This window comes from Marmota monax, unplaced genomic scaffold (assembly GCF_021218885.2).
Source record: "Marmota monax isolate L192 unplaced genomic scaffold, Marmota_monax_Labrador192_F-V1.1 WCK01_AAM20220418_F8-fsc00200, whole genome shotgun sequence".
Lineage (NCBI taxonomy): Eukaryota > Metazoa > Chordata > Mammalia > Rodentia > Sciuridae > Marmota > Marmota monax.
Genome location: NW_026692549.1, coordinates 2305763 through 2328169, shown reverse-complemented (window position 1 = coordinate 2328169; position 22407 = coordinate 2305763). Strand labels below are relative to the sequence as shown.

Sequence of the window (22407 nt, the reverse complement as noted above, 5' to 3'; positions counted from 1 at the left end):
ATGCCCTGTGTTTCAATCTTCAATCGTATCTGTGGATTCTTCAGCTGGGACACCTGCCTCTTTGGCTCCTGATGACATGTGACCAGTGCAATTCATCACATGCCCCTACAAACTCCTTATCCATGCTGTTTCGTGGATGCAGCCTTGGCCTCTAGCTGGGCTTGTGCATGGCAGGTGCTCAACAAGTGGGCCCGGCCACCACATCGTGTCAATTCTTGAGAGGTGGCTTGCCTTGGGGATGCTTGAATTAGGTCCCAGGGAATAACCACAGGCTCTGATTCTGCCACATGACACCCAGGCAGAGGATGCTCGGTCCTCTCTTGTGCATCTCTATAACACCTTCAAGCCTCCCTCAAGGGCCCCAGGAACACAGATGACTGTCTCTCTAGAGTGCATAGAGATGTTGTTTGCTCTGTGAGGTGTTTTTGACCCTTGGTGCTTGGAGATTGGGGACTGTGCATTTGTGAGCGGTTGGAAATACATAGGGCTGTCTTCTCTCCCCCTCCTCTTCTAAGTCCCCTCCCAGTCCTCCTAGAAGGGGAGGAGGAGGACTCGCACAGAGAGAAGGAGTCGGACACCAGAACAGCACACTGCACCTGACCTATGGGAAGGTTACAGAAAAAAACACTAGAGAGACCTATTTTTCTGGTTGACATTTTATTCTGAAACATCTGAAGTACTGATTGCCACCTCCTGCACTGAGCTTCAAAGGTCAGATAAAGGTGTCCTTTCCAGATGGGTTCCAGACCCTGGGGAAAGGGCAGCCCAGCTGGAAAAAGGCTGGGTGTGTGGGGAGAGAGGGAGGGTCAAGCAGAAACTGTGGACCCCCAGGGAGTGATCATCTGGGATGGTCTTGCTCTTGCAGGAAGATACTTAACCACTGGCATGTCATAGGAACTGTGGGACAGCTGTGCACTGATGTGACAGGACCAGTGTGTGCCAAATAAGCACCAGTCCTGACCTGGGACCAACTAGAGGGTGACAGGAGGGACACCAAGGAGAGAAGCAACGCCCGACAGGCAGGACTGGCCTTGGTCGCAGGACGGGCAACCGCTGCTTTTACACAGTGGAAAGATTTCAGGTGTAATGTGCGTTTCACAGGATTTTCACTTATTTCTCCCCGTGAATCTGGCATGCAACCATTTCAGCCATCTCCTCCTCATGACCTGCCTAATTTTTTTTGTTTTTAGTCTTAGCATTTACTTCTCCCACTCCATATTCTTGGAACTCTCTTCATTGAAGCTCAACAGGAAGTGGAACTGATGGAAAGATGCTGGCTCTCCCTTCAACAAACAGCTGTTGGAGCTAGCTGGGAAGAATCCTCATGGAATTGGAAGATGCTATGAGGATGGGAAATCATCCTGCTACCAGCTTAAAAGCTTCTGGAACAGGTGCCTAGGCTGCTGTCCAAGTCCTTCACAAGGGTGGTGGAAGGGCCTGCACTTCCTCCAAGCATTAATCATAGGCTTCTTGGTATTCCTCGTGGGGCTTGTCCATTATCACACAGGTAGGTTGCTTGGAGCCAGCAGCTGCACCCAGGTCCGTCTTAGAAGGGATATAGACATAGGGCAGATTCCGGTCTTCACACCTCAATTGGTAATGTATCTCCTGCCCAAACCATGATCCCTTTCTCGCCTTTTTTGACAAATTTCTGAACCTCCTTAACCCCACGCTGAATCTGCTTCTGCTTCACCGCTTTCTTAATGCATTTATAGAGCGTCCACGTGAGTCTGCGAGAAGCCAGAGGCTGCGCGATAGGGTTCAGATTGACCAGCAGCTCATGGTAAGTGCGCTCTCCGCAGCATGCCTCCGCTGGAGTCTCGGGTCCGTCGGGGTCTGCCTTTATTTTGGTCATCACCAACCTGCCTCATTTGACACATGAGAAAACTCTGACCTGATGAGAAGCTGATGACGTGTCTGAGGTCAAAAGTCAAAACGCTCTTCCGTGGCCACTCTGGCCTGGGAATCCAGGTCTCTTTGCCTGGTTGATTTTATTAAAATAAAAGCAGGCGATTTCTGATAGGTCACGTGGCCCATCTCCCATGAGACATGAGCAAGAGCGTCACAGTGGCCTCCGCATCTGACAGAGTCCACAAACTGAAGGAACTTGAAGTGGCAACCTGGTTGGTTGTGGCAGAGAGCCACTGAGCCATCCACGACCAGGCCTGTGCCCTCCACATCCGTGGGGCATTTGTGGCTGAAGAGCCCTGCTTCCTTGGACAGCATGTGTGACAGTCTCCTATCACGTCCCCGCACCTTCCGAGGCCTTTTCACAGGATGAAGCTCACTTTCCCTTCCGTCTGCTCAGGTGCCCCGTGCCCCCATGGGAACCACCTCCCCTTAGCCATCAGGGATTCCTGATGGCCTAAGTGTGGGGTCCCCCAAGGACCGTCTGTGAATCTCAGGGGTCCCTGAGGCACTGTCAGTAGTGCTGGAAAGCCACAATATTTCTATAATAAAGCCTGGATGTCAACTGAATTGGTCACTGTTTACTTTTGCATTAATAATGGTCCATGGTCCCCTGGGCGTGAGTCGGAGCCGTGAGAGACTGCGCTTCCAGCAGTTGGAACCAAACATCCTCCAGGGCACGTGCAGCCTGAGAAGTGCACCTCACTTGCAGCCACCCATGAGGAAGCAGAAAAATGACCATTTTGCTAAACATCTGCCCTAGAACACACATCACCTTCACAGTCTGAGTGACAAGATGCCCATGTCACTTGCACCATGAGATGACCTCCATGGCTAAAGGATGGCCATGTGGACACCCCACTGCCTCATCTGGCTAGTTTCCCCAGGGGCACCACCTTCCCTGGGAAGATGACCAGAAAAGGATGGCTGGTCTGAGTGGGAACTTAACAAGTTATCTTAGATATGAGCAAATGAAACCAAGTCAACCATGTTGAGAAATCAATGGTGAGTCTTTGTTACACATGACCGCAGTGTTGCTTTTAAGCAAAAGTTGGAATTTTGGAAAATTGATATCTTCCACTGGGATTTTTGAAAGTTTCTCAGTACTTATAAATTTTTTTGATGAGGTGAGTGCTGGTATTTAAGAAAAAATGCAAGTTTTTGATAGTGTATAAAGAAGCAGGTCCTACCTAGGAGGGAAAGAGTGTATTCTCAACAACCAGTTCACAACATTGTGGAATCATGCTTGGTTAGGGAGCCATTCCAAAGGTGAAGGTACACCAGAATTCCTAGATACCACCCAAGAGTCCACCTTGCAAGCAACCTAAGAAACCACCACATAATATTACACAAGTTCTGGTATAGTATTTAAAAAGACCATACACAATGATCTGGATGGCTACTAAAATAGCCCTCTCTTATCTATATATACGTGAGATTGCTTAGTCTACCTACATATCAATAAATCAGTGTATTGCCCCAGTTTAAATGCAGGAGTAGATACGAGAATTCAGTTGGCATCTCCCAAGCTAGACATTAAAAATATTTATAAAAATGTAAATGGTACCCCCTTTGTCTCTTTCTTTTTTTTTGTTTTTTTAAAATATAATCGTTTTTCAAAAAATTATACTACTTAAGCTAACATGCAATATAGCTTTGCAGAATTAATTCATAAGTACACATTTAAAAATTTTCAAATACAGTTTCTATAACAGTTTCTATTTCTAAGGTAGTAAATACCAATAGGGAGAACCCACATAAACAAAAATAGTTTTTGTTTTGAAGTTTGGTTTTGGGTTCTTTGGGGGGGAGGATCCCCAATAAAATTAAAGGGCGATTGTGGTTTAGATACAAGGTGTCTCACAAAAGCTCATGTGTGAGAAAATGCAAGAAAGTTCAGAGGTGAGATGATTAGATTATGAGAGCTATAACCTAATTGGTAGATGAACCCACTGACGTGGATAAACTGGGTGGTAACTGTAGGCAGGTAGGGTGTGGTTGGAGGACGTGGGTCACTAGAGGTGTCCCTTGGGGGCTTATATTTTCTCCCTGGCTATCATGTCCTGAGCAGCTTTCCTGCACCATGCCCTTCCCACATGAAGTTCTGCCTCATGAGTCAACAGACCATGCACTGAACCTCTGAAACCATGAGCCAAAATAAACTTTGCCTCCTCTAACTATTCTTGCCAGGTCTTTGGTCACACCCAGAAAAAGCTCACTGAAACAAGGAGCCAGGGACCACAGTTTGAGAACCACTGGTCTAAGCCATCTCAGCATCACTAGGTATCTGGTGATTTAGGGAGAAATCCATAACCCAATGAGAACAGGGGTCAAGGACATGCTCAATGCTATTTCGAAGGGGGAGTAATGGTTTATTTCCTCTCCTACTAGGGCCTGGATGAGGTGTCTATTCTGGGAACTCTGAGGAGGAGCAGCTTGTCCAGGGCGGCATCCTCAGGACCCTGTTGGAGAGGCTGGCGAGGCTCTGGCCGCCCTCGAGTCCTGGGCTCTCCAGTCCTATGAGGCACCCATTCCCCTGACACCAGTGAGCATGTGTTTCCCCAGAAGCTAACTTCCAGTGCCTCTGGCCAGCGTCCCAGCACTGACACCCAGGATTCAGCACACTGACACACTAACCCAGTCCAGCTGGAACCCAGGAGACGGTACTGTGTGGGAGGCAGATGTGTCCTGGGGGACCCAGGGAGTAGCACTGCTCTATGACATGATCTTCTCTGGTTGCTTCTACACATTCACTTTGATCATGTCATCATTGTTATGTGTCAATAACCCACTGTTTTAAGAAATCTCAAAGAAGGGTGTTCTCTTCCCTAAGAAGCCCTTCCTGCAAATACCTGGGAAGGTAGGTCATTCCCTAAGAAGATTGTTTCTAAGGAAAAAAAAAAAGAAATTGAAACATTATTGAGTCCTAAAAATTTCCATGTGTGGTTCCTTATTTTACTGCACGTTACTTCATTTTATGTGGTCTTATCTGCATCTCCAATTCATTATAGGAAAGAAATCTGGAATGTTGACGGGTTCAACAGGAAAGGAAAGAACAAGCAGGCTCCCTGTGCCCCAGATCTCCATAGTGACGGGGCCCCAACAGGGAATGTCTTGGTATAAACAGGGGGCAATGCATCCGCTCTTAAAGCAGAGCTTCTCAACCCTGGTAGGCAGACAGTCGCCAGAGTCATTGAACCCCAGAAAGATGGGTGTTACCTTCAGAGTTCCTGCATTAGGAGCTCTGGGTAGGGAGGGCATATTTGCATGTCTAACAAGCACTGCCAGCCCAGGGTCCAGACTTTGAGATCACCTGGTAGCTGTTACTGCTATAGGTCTTGCAATCTTTCCAAGATTTGGAAAGACTGGAATGGCAAAATGATTTGACCTGGGGGATGCAGAGAAAGAGCCTGGACTCAACAACCTGTTTCCCCAGTTTGGTTTGCAAGGGGTTCTCTTTTGCCACACTGAAAGTGCAAACTGCCAAGGGAAAACAAAGGTGGAGAATTAGTGGTGAATTTGGTCACAGGACAGAGTTATACTACCCAGGTATAAAAATCCAGTAGGGTCTCCATGCCATCATTGCAGCACGGCCCAGCTTTCGGATTGGACCTGTGGCTTAAGTACTCATTGAGACCACATCGTGCGCCAGATACTACAAGAAGTGGGGGAGACAGAGGAGAAGAAGTGCGGTGCATTTCTCTGGATCCCACTGTAGAACGAAGACATCATACTATAGAAATGGTAAACACAAGTTTATTTGGATTTCCAAATTCACAAGAGGTGTAAGCACAAGAAAAATGTAGTGCTCAAGGTTATAGGACATGCTGATTTATGTGACACCCCCCAAAGCTGACCCTGTAGCTTTATGAAGCAATTCTAATGAAATCGACAGCCTCATTTAGAGAGCTCTGCTGTGAGATGCTGGTTGCTGAAGTCAAAGCTAGGGACAAGTGCCCGGGCAGAGCTCTCCCAGTTGCCCTTTGTGGTGTGGGGGAGGGTATGCACATACACAGCAGGTGCCTGACAAGTCGCACCGGCTGTTTTTAATTAAAGTGGATGAATCCCACTTCAACCCTAACTGTCTGTTCAGCAGCAGCATGGGACTTTATAGGGTGGCCAATGAGCCAGCTGTCTCTTAACTCTAAAGAAGGATTTTTAGGAAAGGCGTGGAATGACAGAATAAATTGTAAATATTTTGCTGTTGATTGAATGAAGTCACGCAGAAATGACTTAGTGGGTTCAGTGGCAGGATCAAGAAGACCAAAGTAAATATCATGGATCAGTCAGGACTTTGGCCGGAAATAGTAAAAAATCATCTAGAAGTTATTTAAATAAAGCGTTCCTCTTCTCACAAACCACAGACCCTGAGGCAGAGCAGCATTGGGACTGGCCACCTCCACCCAGCAACATGACTCTGCCTCTGCCACTCAAGCCTGCGGGTCTCTGTTCCCTGGCACAAGACACCTATTGTAGTTCCAAGCATCTCCCAGTGACGCAAAGGCCTCTGCTGTAACATGAGCCTCCTTTAGTCTTTACCCTGAGACAGGGAATCAGGGGCAGAGAGCTTTATTAAAAAGTGAATCCAAGACTCACTGCTAAAGATAAGAGCAATAAGGAGACCTGGAAGGAGAAACCAGTAACTACAGGGGAGAAGCAGGCGGGCTGCCCTGTGGGTTCTGGAAGCCACACCCACTGGGAGCACCTGTGACCCACACTTTGCAGTCACCCCACCAAGGGGACAAGGACATCCATAACTACCATGGAGGCTGGATGAAGGCTGCTCCCAGGGCAGATGATGCTTTGGTCCCCAGAGTGCAGGCAGAGGGCACCCAAGTGAGGTCCAGGAGGTGCTGCTCCTGGTGCCCAGAGGTGTCCTTGTGTGGTGTTGGTGGCCATGGTGAGCCAGGATAGAGCACAGCCTCCTGCTGGTGTCCACCCAAACAGGCTGGCAGTGGGAAGTCCACTGTCAACCCACACGTGGCTCTCAAGGGCCAGCACCCTCCCATGAACACCATCACCCAACGCCAGGGAGGGCAGGATCCTGACCAATGGCTCACCTCACTGACACTGACCCACCCTCCATGCCTCTCACCTCTGGGATTCCCCTGGGCCCTCCCTCTCACATGCCAAGTCAGAGGCAGCTGAGTGCTTCCCCTTTCTGAGAGGCCCGTCAGAACCAATGTCCTCTTCTGCAACTTCCCCATGACCCGTTGTACAGGACATGCTGTCCCGTGGGGTCCCTTCGAGTCTGGCCTACAGAGAACCCTGAGGAGGACAGAACTCGAAGTGTCCAGGCCAGCAGCACCTTAGATGCAGGACTGGGAGCCACATGGGCTCTGGTCAAGAGTGAGGGGTGCTAACTGTGAAATGACCACCAAGGACTGAGAGAGTTGAGGGCCTTGGAGGACACAATGTTCCAGTCAAGGCCCAAGGCTTGTTCTCAGGCCCACCACCCTGGAGAGCCTTACCACCCTCTGTGGGGCATCGGAGGAGGTGGATCTGAGCTAGCCTCCCACCTGCCAATTGCTCACCCTTCTCCAGGCCGCAGACCCTGGAGCCACAGCACGGGCTCGTGGTGGCTAGCAGGGAGCCCTTGCTGGTGTCTGGACACTAACAAATGAAGAAGGAACAACCTTTCCCAGCAAGCCCTCGGCTCACTCACCCTCAGCAGAACCAGACCTGGATGTGACGACAAGGTCTCCAAGACACTTGAAGATCTATACTCACTCACTGAGGTCACCCAGGAGGGGGTCACCTTCCCCCGTGTAGGACCACAGAGGATGCTCCCTGTAAGTCATCAAAGGTCAGGGAACCAGCCATGCTTGCTCTAATGAGACCCGTGTGAATGGGGCCAGAGGCTTGTCCTCTTTCCTGTCCCCAGATGGACAGTCTCGGCTAGAATTGAATCTCATTCTTACTACAGAGTGACCATGGAATCTCTGTGAACGTTAGGTGTTATCCACAGGTTACTCTTTGTGATCTAATTATAGATTCATTTAAAATGTGCCTGGAGAACAGAGGGAGAGGGGACATGGACAACGGAGGAGGCCGATGTGGGCACTCTGGGGCCACCTGAAAGACGGGCACTGCCAAAGCCAAGGATCATTTCCGAATCCATGGGGTAGCCAAATAGAAACATACCGACCGCACTCTCAATCCCCCACTCCCAGGGGAAGAGAAGATAGATGTCACACTCGGCCCCATAGGAGGCGGTGACTCAGGACGGGTTTAGAAGCAGAGACGTATAAATAAGGACAACCTAAGAAAACGTCGCCTCTGATGAGGGGCCAGACTACCCCAAGGACCCCAGATGGTGAGGGCTAGCCGTCAGGGGCCACAGGTGAGGCAGCAAGGTGCTCTGAGGAGACCCAGAGGAGGAGCGCCCCTGGGCTGCCCAGGCTCGGGACCGAGGCCAACTTCTTGCGGCTCCGGGCCTGGCTGTGGGATGACCACTGCCTGCCCTTCCCTGGATGCTCCAATTCAGGCAGTGGGGCCACACCTGTGTTTCCCAGGGAGCGGACCCCTGTGTGTCCAACATAGGGGACATGCAGAGTGTAGAGGCTCTGCTCTGTGGAGCAGCTGCACTGACTTGAGGTGACGTGCCATGTGTGGTCGGCCATCTGAGCAGGACTGCCCTGAGCTACGGGATGCAGTGTCCCGACAGTGTATGAGGCTGGGGATTTAGGGAAAGGTGCACTGACATCAGAGGGCTCTGCATCTGGCCATTGGACCTCCCTATGGGGATGCAGGCCTCCATCAGTGTCCTTGGAGACTGGTTCCAGGACAACCCCATAGACCCCAACCCATGTGCTCAAGCCCTCAAGCAAACTGGCGTGGTATTTATACCTGTGCATGTCCCCCATACTGTCCTTATCTCTCATGAAGTATGGTACGTAACAACATGCATCTGCCATGTGGACAGCTCTTCACGGTGTTACTTAGGGAAGAGTGACAAGAACCGAGGCCTGCAAGATGTCTGGTGCAGAAACTTTTTAAAAACATTTTCAATCCACAGTGGGCTGAACCCACAGGTGGGGAGCCCCAGACCTGGGATTACTCCTCAGATTATTTTACTTGGGTTCTGCCGAAAGCTGATTTAGGTGTTGTTGAAGTACTTGTTTTTTCCTTTTAAGTTAGTCTGATGGGAAACAGTGTAAAATTAAATTGAATTAATTTTTAAAAGATGAATGATGTTAGGGGTCTGATCCCACACTTGGCTGATCATGGGGTTGTCTGAGGGAGTGGATGGGACATACCGAAGATTAACAGGCACATTTGTACAAGACGGCTCTTAAAATACTTATTATACACTGTGAAACATAAAATAAAAGCAAATCAGTCAGACTGGCTTCGCATGGAGATCCTGAGGTGACAGGTGCCTCTACGAAGTCAGGGCTCAGGGGGCTCCTGTTCCAGCCCGCAGGCCCGACTCCTCTGTGTGAAGATCCACGATGTGGCAGGGGTAAGAAGAAAGAGATCAAAGGGCACCAAGGAGGGGCACCCGGCACCAAATCCAGAGACCTAGCACTAAACCGTCCCAATCTCCCGCAGATCAGAGGGGACCTATTGCAGAAACAGGTGATCTGGCTTCTTCCCTGACAGGCACAGCTCCTGACACCTGTCATCCAGCCCTGGGGGCCTGCCTAGTCCCCACTAAGTGCAATTCAGAAGACAGGACAGGCGCTCGCCTGCTCTCCAGCATCAGTGAGGGGAGGTGGGATTCACCTGTGGGGCTCTCCAACTCCAAGGCTCCAGTCCAAATTCTCCACTGCTGCTTTATAAAATAAAACTATGCCTCACGGTTATTTGGTCTGTCTCTGTGTAGATATTTTTTGTTCAAATAATCATGGTGACTTTTATTTATGATGGATCAAGACAGGAAGTGGCCTGGGGTGGATGAGAGGAAAGCAGATAAACAGATGCTGATGTATGTATGCACGTGGTGGAAAGTGACGTAGCAATGGAAGGGGAGGGGCCCCTGATGCACGGCACTGCGTGGACAGGTCTCACGTCATTCCACGTGAAAGAGCTGACGTGTGACTCCATGTATAAGACACTAGAAAAGGGAGATCTAACCACTCTAGAAAAGGGAGATCTGATCTGTGCTGGGAAGAATAGAGCAAGGATTTCCTCTGGGGGTAGTAAGAATGAGCAGTGACTGGGGAGGGCCATCAGGACTTCTCAGGGACCTGGAATGATCTGTCTCAGGAGGGCTATGGATTTGTCACAACCCCTCAACTGTGCACTTCATATCTCTGCATTCTATTTTGTGCAAATCTGATATTAAAAAGAACTACAGACAGATGTTGAGCTCTGGTCAATGATTGCATGCTGACATAGTCAGGCGAAGTTAGGTTTGCAACTTAAAGTGCCTCAAGACAAGATGGATTAATAGGTGCAAAGAGGGTGAGTAGATTGATGGGTGATGAAGCAAAGGAGTGAAATGTTAATTGCAGAATCTGGAGACGCAAACATGGATGCTAAGTCTAGACTTTGATCAACATGACTGTGTGTCTACAGTTTCATTAATAAAACAACATTGGGGGAGATCGACATGCCAGGTCTCCACTATTCTGAATCAAAATCTTTGCAAATAGTAATGCCTTATAACCTAAGGAAATATTGCAAAAAAAAAAAAAACAATCACAAACACGATGTGCACTGTTATGTGAGTTTATTTTCATCAGAGGGAGCAAAAAGGGACATTAGCAGGAGTGGCCATCATGTAGAATCCTAGGGCACTCAGTCTGCTTTCACAGGCAGCCCCATGTCGGGACTGTCTGACACTGGGCAGGAGCCGGGCTCCAAGATCAGGAAGACCCTTCTGAGTGGGAGGGGCTGAGGCTCAGAGAAGGCAGGGATGTGTCCACATGCACATGGCCAGTCAGCCTCAGAGCCAGAGGACAACCCACGAATCCAGTCCCTGATGTCACCGTGGGTGCTGACATGAGCAATTTGGGAATCTGAGGTTCATAGGCCCTCGTGTCCTCAGATACCAAATGACAGATGAGGAACACAGAGTAAAGAAAATGAGAAAGACCTCCAACCAGGTGAGCCAGTGGGTCACAGTGACGGGGCTGCGAAGCCTGACACCAGAGGAGACGAGACGCAGGTGCTCCATGTACAGCGGCTACTGTAGAGACTGCCAGAGAACACCAGCAGCACTTCCCAGAGCAGAGCCGCCGCTGGCTGTCCCTTCTTCCGGGCGCCGCAGGCTCAGCCCTGCCTCACTGAGGAGGCTCTCAGGATCACACTGCACGGGGCCTCAATGCCCAGCCCTCCTCCTCGCGCAGGTCTGCTCCACACATGACGGCTCGAGCATCCTCATGCTTATTCCAGCGTCCAGCTGAACAAGGCCCTGCGCTCATTCGCAGGTGGGAACCTCTCCCTAAACAGTGTGGAGGTCATGCTTCCCTGCAAGGGTCAAACCAAAGGCATGGCAGAGGCTGGTTGGAGATGAAAACGAGCTGGGCATCCCACGGAACACGGGGAAGTTGGGGATGGAAGTGGACAGGGCACTGATGAACACAGGGAGCAGGGGCATCTGTGACAATCCGAAGCCACAGGCATTGCTAACATCTGCAAATGCTGGAAAGCCATGTTCATCTGCTACCGAGTGGCTAGGTGGACCCTGGGCCAAGAGATATGATTTTTCAGTAAAACATGAAAATCCAGGTTTCTTGAATGAGATCTGTACATTTTGGGGGGATTGAATCAGTTATCCACATGTAAAGACACACTCTAGATATTCTGTAGGCCAGCCCTCATGCTGCTGAGCCAATTTCAGGCCAGGGCCTTCATATGCCACCTCTGCTTCCTGCTCTCCGCGGTGACAGCCTTAGGTCAGCAGCTGCATCCACCATGATCCTAACACTCACTCAAAACCCGGGGGGAAAGCAGCCCCTTCTTCTGAATGTTGCCTGGGGCATCCTTCACTGCGATTTCTAACACCTAGCAATGATCTGGATTTATAATTGATGTAGATTCACAGAAGAGAATGCTCCATGCAAATGGGCACCACACCAGTCAGGGTTCCCCAGAGACAAGGGACATGCACACAGGATGGCTGGTGCTGTGTGTCTGCGTGGCTGGGCTGAGAGGCAGCTTGCAGACATTACCTCCAGCTGTGTCTGTGGGGGTGTTTCCAGAGAGAGATCAGCACTGGAATCCATGCACTGTGTACAGAAGAGCTGCCCATCTGCCCATCATGTAGATGGGCACATCCCTGAGATCTCAGGAAAAAAAAAGTAGAGGAAGGGTGATTCTCCTCCTCTCTCTTCTTGACCTAGGACATCTGTCTTCTCCTGTCCTTGGATCCCAGAGTTCCTGGAAACGACACCAGCAGTTCCCAGGTGTTCAGGCCTATTCTCTGGACTGGGAGGTACACCTCTGCTCCCTGATGCCCAGACCTTTAGGATTAGGTGGAAGTACAACTGTTTGGCCCCCAAAGTTGCATGAGCTAATGCCTACAATAAATATCTTCCTGTCTCATACCTTTCCATCTGTGTACCCATCTACTGTCCATTATCCGTGCACCACTGATATATCTGTCCATCCGTCCATCTATCATGTATTCACCCAGTTGGTCGGCTTCTCTGGAGACCCTAACACAATGTCCATCCAGGAGAGGATTTATTAGAAGGCATTGGATCCCACAGTTATGGAGGCCAGAGGTCCCACTCTCTGTGACCTACAAGATGGAGACCAGGAAAGCCTGTGTCGTACTTGAAGGCTGAGAGCCAGGGAGCTGATGGTTCCATTCTGGTCTGAAGGTCTGAGAACCTCCAGGTGTGGAGGCAGGAGAATCTTGCAGCCACTCTAGCAGCAAGACAGAACCCGCCCCTGCTCCTGTCCCTTCTACATGTCCTGGAGGACGGGACAATGGACACCAGGGAGGCCAGCTGTTATCAGAGAGCCCAGGCAAATGCTCATGTCCTCCCAGGACATCCTCAGGGACACACCCAGAGGGGAGATCTCATCAGGGTTGGGGTGCCAGTGGCCCAGTCTCAGTGACACACACAGTTACCAACACAGGGACTCTGTCCTGTTGCCACTGTGGACCCATCATGCAGGGAAGCTTCGTGGCGGTGTTGAATATCTGCTGAAGGAATACACGAATGAATGCCTCTCTAACATTAAATAGCATTTGTCGAGAAAACTGTGTTAACCATAAATTCTAATCCCGTCCTCTTGTTTGCTGCCTTAAAGAGAGAAACCCTGCATTAATATTGACCGTATCACCACAAAAACAAACTGCAATGATTTCAATTAAATTTGCTTTCTTTCACATGCTACAAAAATTCGCAGGGAATTTTTGTTTTCTTTTTTCCAACTGGAGACATCTTAGCCTGGAGGCCTCCTTTTGGGCTTTTGCCCAAGACAGTGTCCAAGACGAGTAGTTTACTTAGAAAGGTGCAGGAGGAGACACAAGATCTGTGATCTATGGACTATTAAAAGAGGCAGGCATTGCCTGAGCCGCACGCCTCCCTAGGGGGCTGACGATTCCCTGCAGGGCCCTGAGGAAGGGAGGGGAGGGTTTTCTGGGGACTCTCGATGCCTTGCTGGCCAGGGATGCTCCAAGAGGTGCCTTTACCTTCTTGGCCTTTCTGCAATGCACACACCTGAATGTCAGATAGTGTCTTCAAGGTAAGGAAAGTCCTGGAAGGAGATGAGTCACAGCATGCGGAACTGAACCGTGAACTGGTCTGTTCACACTTGCCCAGTCTAGCCAACCTGATAGACCACATCTGTGCTGGGACCAATGGAGCTTGACCATTTGCCACAGGGCCTTAGAGCCACCTAGCCCAGAATGTCTGGTGCTCTCCAGGAGTCCTCAGGGGACCGCTGGGGAGTTTCCTGGAGGTAGGGTCAGTCTTGTTTTGCAGGATATGTTCAATACCTTTGAGCATCACCTTAAAACCTAGAAATGCAAATGCTGAGATTCCTTCAAGACAGTTCATCTGAATCTTTTTCTCAAAGATACCAATTATATTGACACAGTCTCACACTGAGCTTTATAAATTTCAAATCTTGGGCAGGATCCTGGCATGAACATCTCCACCTTCAAATTGACACCAGGCAGACAATGAGGAAAGATTTGCAGTGGTCATTTTTTTTAAAACTTCCTGATTTAGGTCATGCTTTGATGTCTCGTGTCATTTGTGGCTAAAACACAAACTTGGTAACATCCTTTGCAAGCTGTCCACTTGTGAGAACACCATCCCTGGCCACAGTGCATCTGCTTTGACAGAAGGGCACCCATGAGACTGAGTGAGCACCCAGCAGACTTTGGGCTCAGCCACGTGGCTTGCCTAGGCCAGTGGAAGAGGAGCAGACGCGGCCCATACCAGCCTGGACCAGGACTTTCTCTGTTGTCCCCACTGTGGCCTAGCCTACTGGCTTGAGGAGGTGGGACAAACCACCTGGCCTAGGTCGGGCGCCATGCTCCAAGCTGTAACCACAGCATGATGTCAAAGGTCAGCCTTCATCTCAGAGTGAAGTGGTGAGGGATGGTGCCAAAGAGATCAAGGCCTTCCCCAGGTATTCAACAACGTGGGAGGAAGTAACCAGCAGTGAAGAGCAAGAGTAGCTCTCAGCATGTGCAGCAGCTATGCAAAGACAGGGACCCTTTGTGGCATAGGGATAGAGAGTATCGGTGGCTCTACATCTGAGCAATATTGGGAAATTCATGTGAACTTCACTGGGCTGGGTTTCTTCAACTGCACATTAAAGAAAACAATGCTATACCGACAGGACGGATTTGGAGATTACTAAATGTATGCAAATAAAGCAGAAAGACGCTGGCACACAGCACCTGCTCAATAAAACAGCCTCTTTATTATCATTATTGATTAAAGAGAGGAGCTCCATCTGTATGAAAGAAGCAAATGCAACCGTCTGAATGATAGAAGGCGTATGTGTGTTTTAATAAGGTGCAGAATAGGCCTATCTGCTGCTAATGTGAGCAGAACACTGCTAACAAAACCCTGGCCCTTCTACAGGAAAGCACCCTGAGTGTCACTCACACTGTGGAGCCCATGTTACACAGAGGGGATGAGGCTTTTCTGGAAAGAAAATGAATGACCATGCTCTCAACTCCATCTGCAGGTCTGGGGCCACAATTCAGAGCTGTGCAAAAAATATCAGGGACTTCTCAGAACCTCTGACCACACTGCAGCCATACAGCGGGCGGAGCTCTGCCATTCATTGCTGTGCAGGCCACGCCCCTGTGCAGGGTTGATGTTGACCGAGGTACTTGGCTGCGATTACTGACGCACTGGGTGTGTCTCTAGTGATTCTGCCAATGCATTGGGGTCTCATGAGTGGTGGGGTTTGCTGACATGGATTTACAAGTTAAAGTTTTATTTTTGCTTTCATTAAGTAATTTTTATCACATTAAATGTTCCTGGAATTATTTGAAAGGGGCTTCAAATTAGCCTTGTGGCTATTTTCTTTGTTTCTGATGCATCTAGCAGACAGCGTGAATAATATGCAAATATTGATGCTTCTGTGCAACGAAAGTATAAGTACAATGTATTGCCAATCAAAATGCCAATGGGATTTGTGTGTGAGGCAATACATCTTCACAATTTAAAAATTACTTTGCATGAGGGAAGACAGGACTATTGGGTAGGGGAGAAGATGTAATAGAGAAATAGGCACCTTACTCTATGTCAAAATGGGCTGCAAAATTATAATAATAGTAATTAAAACAAAATTGTCCTGGAATAAGAATACATACAGAGTTCTCTGGAATGCAATCCAATCTAGGAGCTGTGCCTGTGGTCCCATGGCAGAGGTTGGGCTGGGTGGTCACACAGTGCTTCTTGTCTCCACACACATGCCATGAGGAGTGTTCCAGCCTCCCTTGCAATTAGGCTGGGGACATTGAGTGAGTTTTATCTCCACAATGTGCTGGGAGTCATATAAGTCACATGTAGACCTACCTTCAAAGTCAGGCCTTTCACCCCATGGTCCTCTCTGCCCAGTGCTGGCCACCTTCCCTGGCAGGCCACTGGTGCAGATAGACTATTGTCCTACCTTGGCTGTGCTCTATGTAAACAATAGGAGACCCCCACCCCCTGTAGATCCTTCCCCTGGGGGTGGATGACTGGAACCCATGACACGTGCCAGAGGGAATTCCCCATATCCATAGGTGAGCACAGGCTTCCAGCTCTGCGTCTCAGTGTCTCGTCCCTCAGACCCCAGTCTGGACCCCCATACAGTTAACTAACACCTCGGAGGAAGAACACCAACCGGGTAACACACAGTTCTGGGACAGCTGGCTGGTTTCCCTTGGACACCTGCCCGATTTCTTGTGGGCAGGTGGCCCAAAGCCCATCTTCACAGTCGGTTTGTAAACCCAGCGCACCGTCCCTCCGCGAGCAGAGCTACTGCACTGGGACACAAGAGCATTCATTCCGTTCTCACCAAGAGGATCCAGCAGCTCTTCCCAGACTTTGAGGACACCTCTCTTTTCTGACGTGGGTGTCTTTGGCCGCTGCCTGTGAGATGGCACTGAACAGCCCTTGGGTCTCGGCTGCTTCTAATCTCAAGTGCGCTCGGCTCTGTTCCCCCTTAGTTGCCACTTAGCCAGGGCATACATACATATTTAGTTCCTATCATCTCTCTTCATAAATCACTTCCTGCAGTACCATCATTTTGCTTTTTATTTTTTCATTTTTTCTTCCCCTGTAAGCCCCCTCCATTTTTCTGAGTCTCCCTGGTAATGAGCACTTTGCTGAGATGCATTTCTCCAGGTCACATCTCACTTGGGAGGCCCAAATGAGCAGCCCCTCCCCCACAGCTTCCCACAGCTCTGCAAGCACCAAGGGTCAGGATGGTCACTTTAGGACCCAGCCACGGCGAAGCAGACCTTTCAGTGCCCTTGCCTCCACAAAGTGTCTTGACACTATCACCAGGAAAGGTCCTTCTTCCTACACCTGCCCACTCCTCACTGTCCTCCCAAGTACATTGTCAGGTTGCATACTCCTCCAAATGCTAGTTCACATTCTGCACCTTTTCTCGTGGGTCTTTTCTGGAAGCCCGTTTGAAGAATGGGATAAAGAACTCTGCTTAGTTCTTCACTGGGCGGGTGACAGGCAAGGCGCAGATCATTTGGATAAAGGCCAAAAATAATAATAGCTTAAATAAGATAGCAGCTTGTTTTTCATAAGGCTGTCGGGTGCCTCCGCCCAGTGCTTGTAAGCCGTAGGTCTGGTCTTGTATTCTGCTTCCCCAGCCTTGCTGGTAGGTCCTTCCAGGATGGCTCATGCCACACGCATCCTAACTGGCATGGCAGAGGGAGAGTCCTGAGCTCAGCCAGGTGACGCCATGGGGTGATGGTGATGGAGAAGAACAGGCACATAGGACTGAGCATTTCAAAAATCTACAGGATGGCTGAGGGGAAGACACCTCCAAACCAAAGGGAAGGGATACCTGGGTCCAAGGTCAAGAATAGGCAGACCCTGGGGCGAGGGGTGAAGGAATAGGCCATTGTTCACATCAGGGAACAGCAGATGACCGCTCTCATTAGCCTATACGTGGCCAGGTGGTGGTGGCCACATCCCCAAGGCAGTAATCATGCTTATCACAGAACATTGGTACACATCAGCACATCTTGGCTCCAAGGGCTTCTGTCCTTTGAAAGAGGTTTCAAAGGAAATGAAAATGGGTGCTGCATCTTGCAGTGGGTGGAAGCTTCCTCCCCCTTCCTGAAAATCGCATTCAAACCAAACAGAATCAACTGCCCCGCTCCACCCACACCCTGAGTGGGCTTGCTTTTGTGCTCAACACTCTCCACCAAGTGTCTGCTCTAAGCCTGTCCCTGAAGGTACAGTGAGAGTCCAAAGAAACCCCTCCCCTCCTGAAATATTTTAAAATATTATTTGCCAAATAATTTAGTTAGAATCAATTCCAAGAAAAAAAGAGAAAGGCTAAGATATGAGAGCTTTGGGATCAAGAGTGAAAGATGTGTTGCACCTTCAATGATTCTGACTGCTTCATAAACAAATACAAGGGTTAGTAGGAGATATAATTATATCTATATATATTTGAAAATCATCTCTTTCCTTAAGATGTTGAAGATGATTTAAATAAAGTTAGATTTCCACATTGACCTTGAAATCTAGCATCAACAATAAAACTTGTTGAGAAAAACAAACCTGGGTCCAAGGTCATTGTTATGTCCAAGGTATAAGTTATTGACCTGGAGATTTTGCACCTATTAAACTGAAAATTTGTCTAAATCACATATTTGAAAAGAGACTAATAAAGGTTTCTATTATTTCTAAACTAAAATTATTTACTTCCCACTAGGAAAAGTGCCATCTTTTGAGAGCATCCCGATGGAAAGCAATTCCAGTGTCCCCTGGTTGCAGGGCAACACTGGGGGTTAAGCCCACCTGAGTCTAGGCAGCAAGGAGGCGCTGACTCGGGATTGGTAGCACATAGCTTTCTGACCCCAGGTTCTGCTGACCAGCTTTCTAGATGGACCACGATGCAGTGAAGGAGACCCAGAGGCATTCCCAAATTACAGACTGTTGCTAAATAGTACTTTTGCCTTGCCTAGGAATGATGAAAATTATTGTCACTTTTGAAACCTTCCATTTCACAAGATCATCTGATGTTCTTCTGGAATCCAGCAGTATCTTTCCTTCCTTCATCCCAGCATCTAAGCATTAGGCAGATACATTTCCATATGTATGAAACTATGTATGCACAGATATTTTAACAGAATTATATGAAATAAAGATCGGGAGGAAGCTAAAAATACCCTGTGAGTGGATTGCTCGAGTAAGCAATGGTTTCTATTCCCAGTAAAATGCCCATTAAAAGGAACCAGCCAGCTCCACAGGATCTGATGTGGAAATACCAGGGAAGATATACTCTTAATGGACCCAGAGCAAGACACAGAACCCCCTGTATGTGCTGTGCTAATGCTGCTAAGGGAGAGCAAGTGATATTGAGGTCTTTGTAGTCAAAGGCCTGTCTCTGACAAAGATGGAGAAAAGATAGAGCTCAGAAATAGGTCTCTCCATCTTCTTTGTGTTCCCTACCAGTGGACTGCTTTACCTGTCTAAATCTGCACACTTTGTATTCAGTGACCTCGAGGAGGAGCAGGAGGAGGAGCAAGAGCAGGAGGAAGGATAGCAGATGGAGAGAGCTGGATAAATCCTAAGCCATCGCCAGACACAAGATATCCTAGGGCCCTCGGAGCTTCAGGCCTTCCAAAAAGTCAAAGTATGCATTTTGCAAAGCCAATCGCTATGAGAAAGGCTAACTGTTCAGAGATAAGGGCACGCCATAGTCAAGGAAGCTTGATGGTTGGAGACTTTCTCTTTCTGACTTGCAAGCTCAGAGCTGCTCAAATCCTGGACCATTTCTTTCTTTTCTTTTTCTCTTCCTTGCACCATTGTGGCAAAGCAAACTTGCTTTAATGGGCTGCTGGTAAAATTATACCAACTCAAGGAAACAGAAGATGGAGAGTGCTACATGACCCCAGATGTTTTATTACACCATAAAAATCCCATGACCAGCTTGGGAGAAGCAAAGGAACCCTGGTCACGTACATTGGTTGGGTCCAGTGTGACCTAACAATCAAGAAAATAAATGAGGTTTCAGACCCTTGCAACAGGAAAGGTTTGGGAAGATTTAAATGTGCTGGAAATGGGTGTGTGGCAGGAGGCAAAGAAGGGGAAGGAAGGGTTAACAGAAAAAAACATGGATGAGAAACAAAATATTGCAGTATTTTGGCTTTGGGGGAAGACCAGTGATTTTTGGCAAGGATTTCAGTCCAGCTTCTGAGTGGGAGATGCTTTTCCTCTCCCTGCTCAATACGCAATATTTTCGGCTAAGGAACATTAACGTGGTGTGAAAGTGAAGTCTGTGCTACACACCACTGAGCACCAGAAAGCCCTTCCCATCACCTGTATTTTGCTAAAATAAAATAGTAAGTTCCTTGAGACGTCCTGAGTCTTTAAAGGTCATGTGATTTCACTTGCAATCCCCACTGGCTTGTCTTGGCACATTTGCAGTCTCATCCCAGCACCAAGTGACCCTCTGCTGTGTGTTTGTTAGTGTGAGACTTAAGGCCCTGGAGGTCCCACTATGACAGAGTGCCAAGACTTTCTAATAAGCAAGGGGCTTGCTGTGGGGCTCCTGTTGTTGTCCTTTAAGCCAAGAGCATGTGAGCCCAGGTCACATCCACTGGAACACAAAGAAGATGGAGAAAGATAAACCCCACAAGCACAGGGCACATCCTAGAAGCCCCCCAGGTTTCTGAGAGTGCACTCTGAAAGTGTTCACAAGCTGATTCTGCTTAGAACCCCAGAAGCCATCCGCCCTCCTCTGGGACAGTGCCCAGCCTCTGTATGATTTTTATAGTTGTCAAAGTGACTTCCACACACACCTGCCTTCTAAATGAAACTTCCCAATGTGGCCTCCAAGTCCAGGGCAATTGCGGGCTGTTCTGGGGCTGTCAGGAGGCGCCATCACTGAGACCCTCAGCAAGCTGCCTCCGCGTCTGTTGGCGCCAATAAGAACAGGAATGTGTCACGTGCCATACATTGAGCCAAGATGGAGAGAATGCTTGAAAGAATGGCCTCTGATCAGGAAGTGGTCAAAATGACTTTCCACTAAAACTGGAGAATACATACAGCAAGAAACAACCACAGCAGGCATATTTAGTGCTGAACTGACAGGCTCGGAGCTCACTAGGCAGTGTGTCTCTTCCTGCTTAGGCCTCACATTTGCTGTTCTTGCAAGCTGCTTGCAGCAGAGACCCAACTCCTCTTCTATTCTGTGCCCACTTCTGTCTATAACATGGCATATGTGCAGAGCAGGAACCTAATTGACACTTGTCAAAAAGGCTTAGGATAACTGGGACTGTTGCTCACTTTGTGGACGTAGTACTCCCCCTGGCATGCAGGAATGAAAGCAATGCCAATTTAACATGTGCTGCAGACTTGGGGTTTATCATCACAGACAGGCAAGGCCGAGAGCAAAGTGTAAATTTATATGGCTAACGGCTTTGTTTAACAAAGGAAGAAATGAGGGAGAGAGAAGGAACTCGCTCAGAGACACGGATAAAGTTAAGAGCAGGTCCTGACTGGGAAGCTGATCTCCTAATTATGAAATCAGATAATATGCAAAATCTAATGCGGGACAAGCTGGCATTTAAACCTGCAGTCTGGTACATGACGCTATGAGTGCCAGTCTTGCACCTGCTTCATACCTTGAGGAGACATTTGTGTATCTTGTATCTAGTGGGAAGGGGACAAAGACAGTTCACATACAAACTAGATAACTAAGGAATAGAATGTGGAGATGCCATGCAGTGCCCTTGACAGGATGCTAGTTTAGGACAGGGGACAACTTCTGTGAGGACTCACGAGCAATCCAACAACTGAATGAGAAGGTGACAGGCTAGGGGTGGGAAGTAGACATGTAAGACCCAATTAGACTTTGCAGCTCCTCCTCCAAAAGGGACAGGAGATATTTCTCCAACACTAGCCCCTGAACTGAGCTCATGGGACATGCATTGGTCAACAGAGTGGGGCAGGTATGACTTGAAGCCCATTCTCAGGAAGTCGTGTGCATTTGCACATGAGCCTTGCACTTTGGCTACCTTCATGAAGACACTTGTGTGCAAAGCCCCTTCTCCCAGGAGAGAGACAGAGGCATGTGGAGCAAAGCCACTGGGAAGAGCCAATGACCTGGATGAGAGAGAGAGCTTAGTGAAGACCAGAAGAGCCACCCAGCTGAGCCCAGCCTGCTCCAGCTACTCAGTCACCCAGAGACTTGCAGGCTACACAAATGCCAATGTTGTATGCTTAATGTGTTCTGTGAATGCTATTCTGCAGCAGTTTTGGCTATCATTCACTGATACCCTTGGGAAGAATTTGGAAAAAGGTGCTCCATAAAAAGGGAACAGTAATTGCTAAAACCCCAAAGATTGTACAGGTCAGACTTTAAGGGACAGAAGAAAGACCAGAGCTGATGGTTGAATGTGACAGCATGACAGGGCCTGGCAGGCGTGGAGGCAGAGAATGGGGATGGCCCTGAAGAGTCTATCATGGGCTCAAGGGAGAGACCTGGAGACGTGTAGACAAGGGGTGGCAGGATCTGTTCATAGATAACTGTCTGCTCTGTGGAATGTGAGACCCTGGCAGGCAGAATGGACACAGCTAGATGAAAGGAGGCCACTGTAATAGTTCTGGAATATCCTTCTTCAGGCCCTGAAGAGGATAGCACGTGGATGTGCACATACATGTGATCAGAGGCATCATATCCACTACATGTACATGATCCAGAAAGCAGAAACAGTTGGGCTAACTCATGAGTGGATATGAATAAAAACTGCGATATACTCTGGTTTGATTCATTTGCCTACATTGGTGACCAGAAAGTCACGAAATAGTTTCCTGACGAGTGTTAAAAAGGCACTTTCAAATATGATGTAGCCTAATCTTCTATAATGAGCATCTGGTATTTGCA

The 22407-nt window shown here is 48.6% G+C and overlaps 1 protein-coding gene and 1 pseudogene across 1 annotated transcript in view; both read right to left on the bottom strand.

Moving 5' to 3' along the window:
• Window positions 1-22407, bottom strand: part of Tmem132d (transmembrane protein 132D) — a 506271-nt gene that overhangs the window by 299253 nt on the left and 184611 nt on the right. The gene's annotated exons all lie outside the window — the stretch shown is intronic.
• LOC124093491 (H/ACA ribonucleoprotein complex subunit 2-like) lies at window positions 1191-1938 on the bottom strand (annotated as a pseudogene).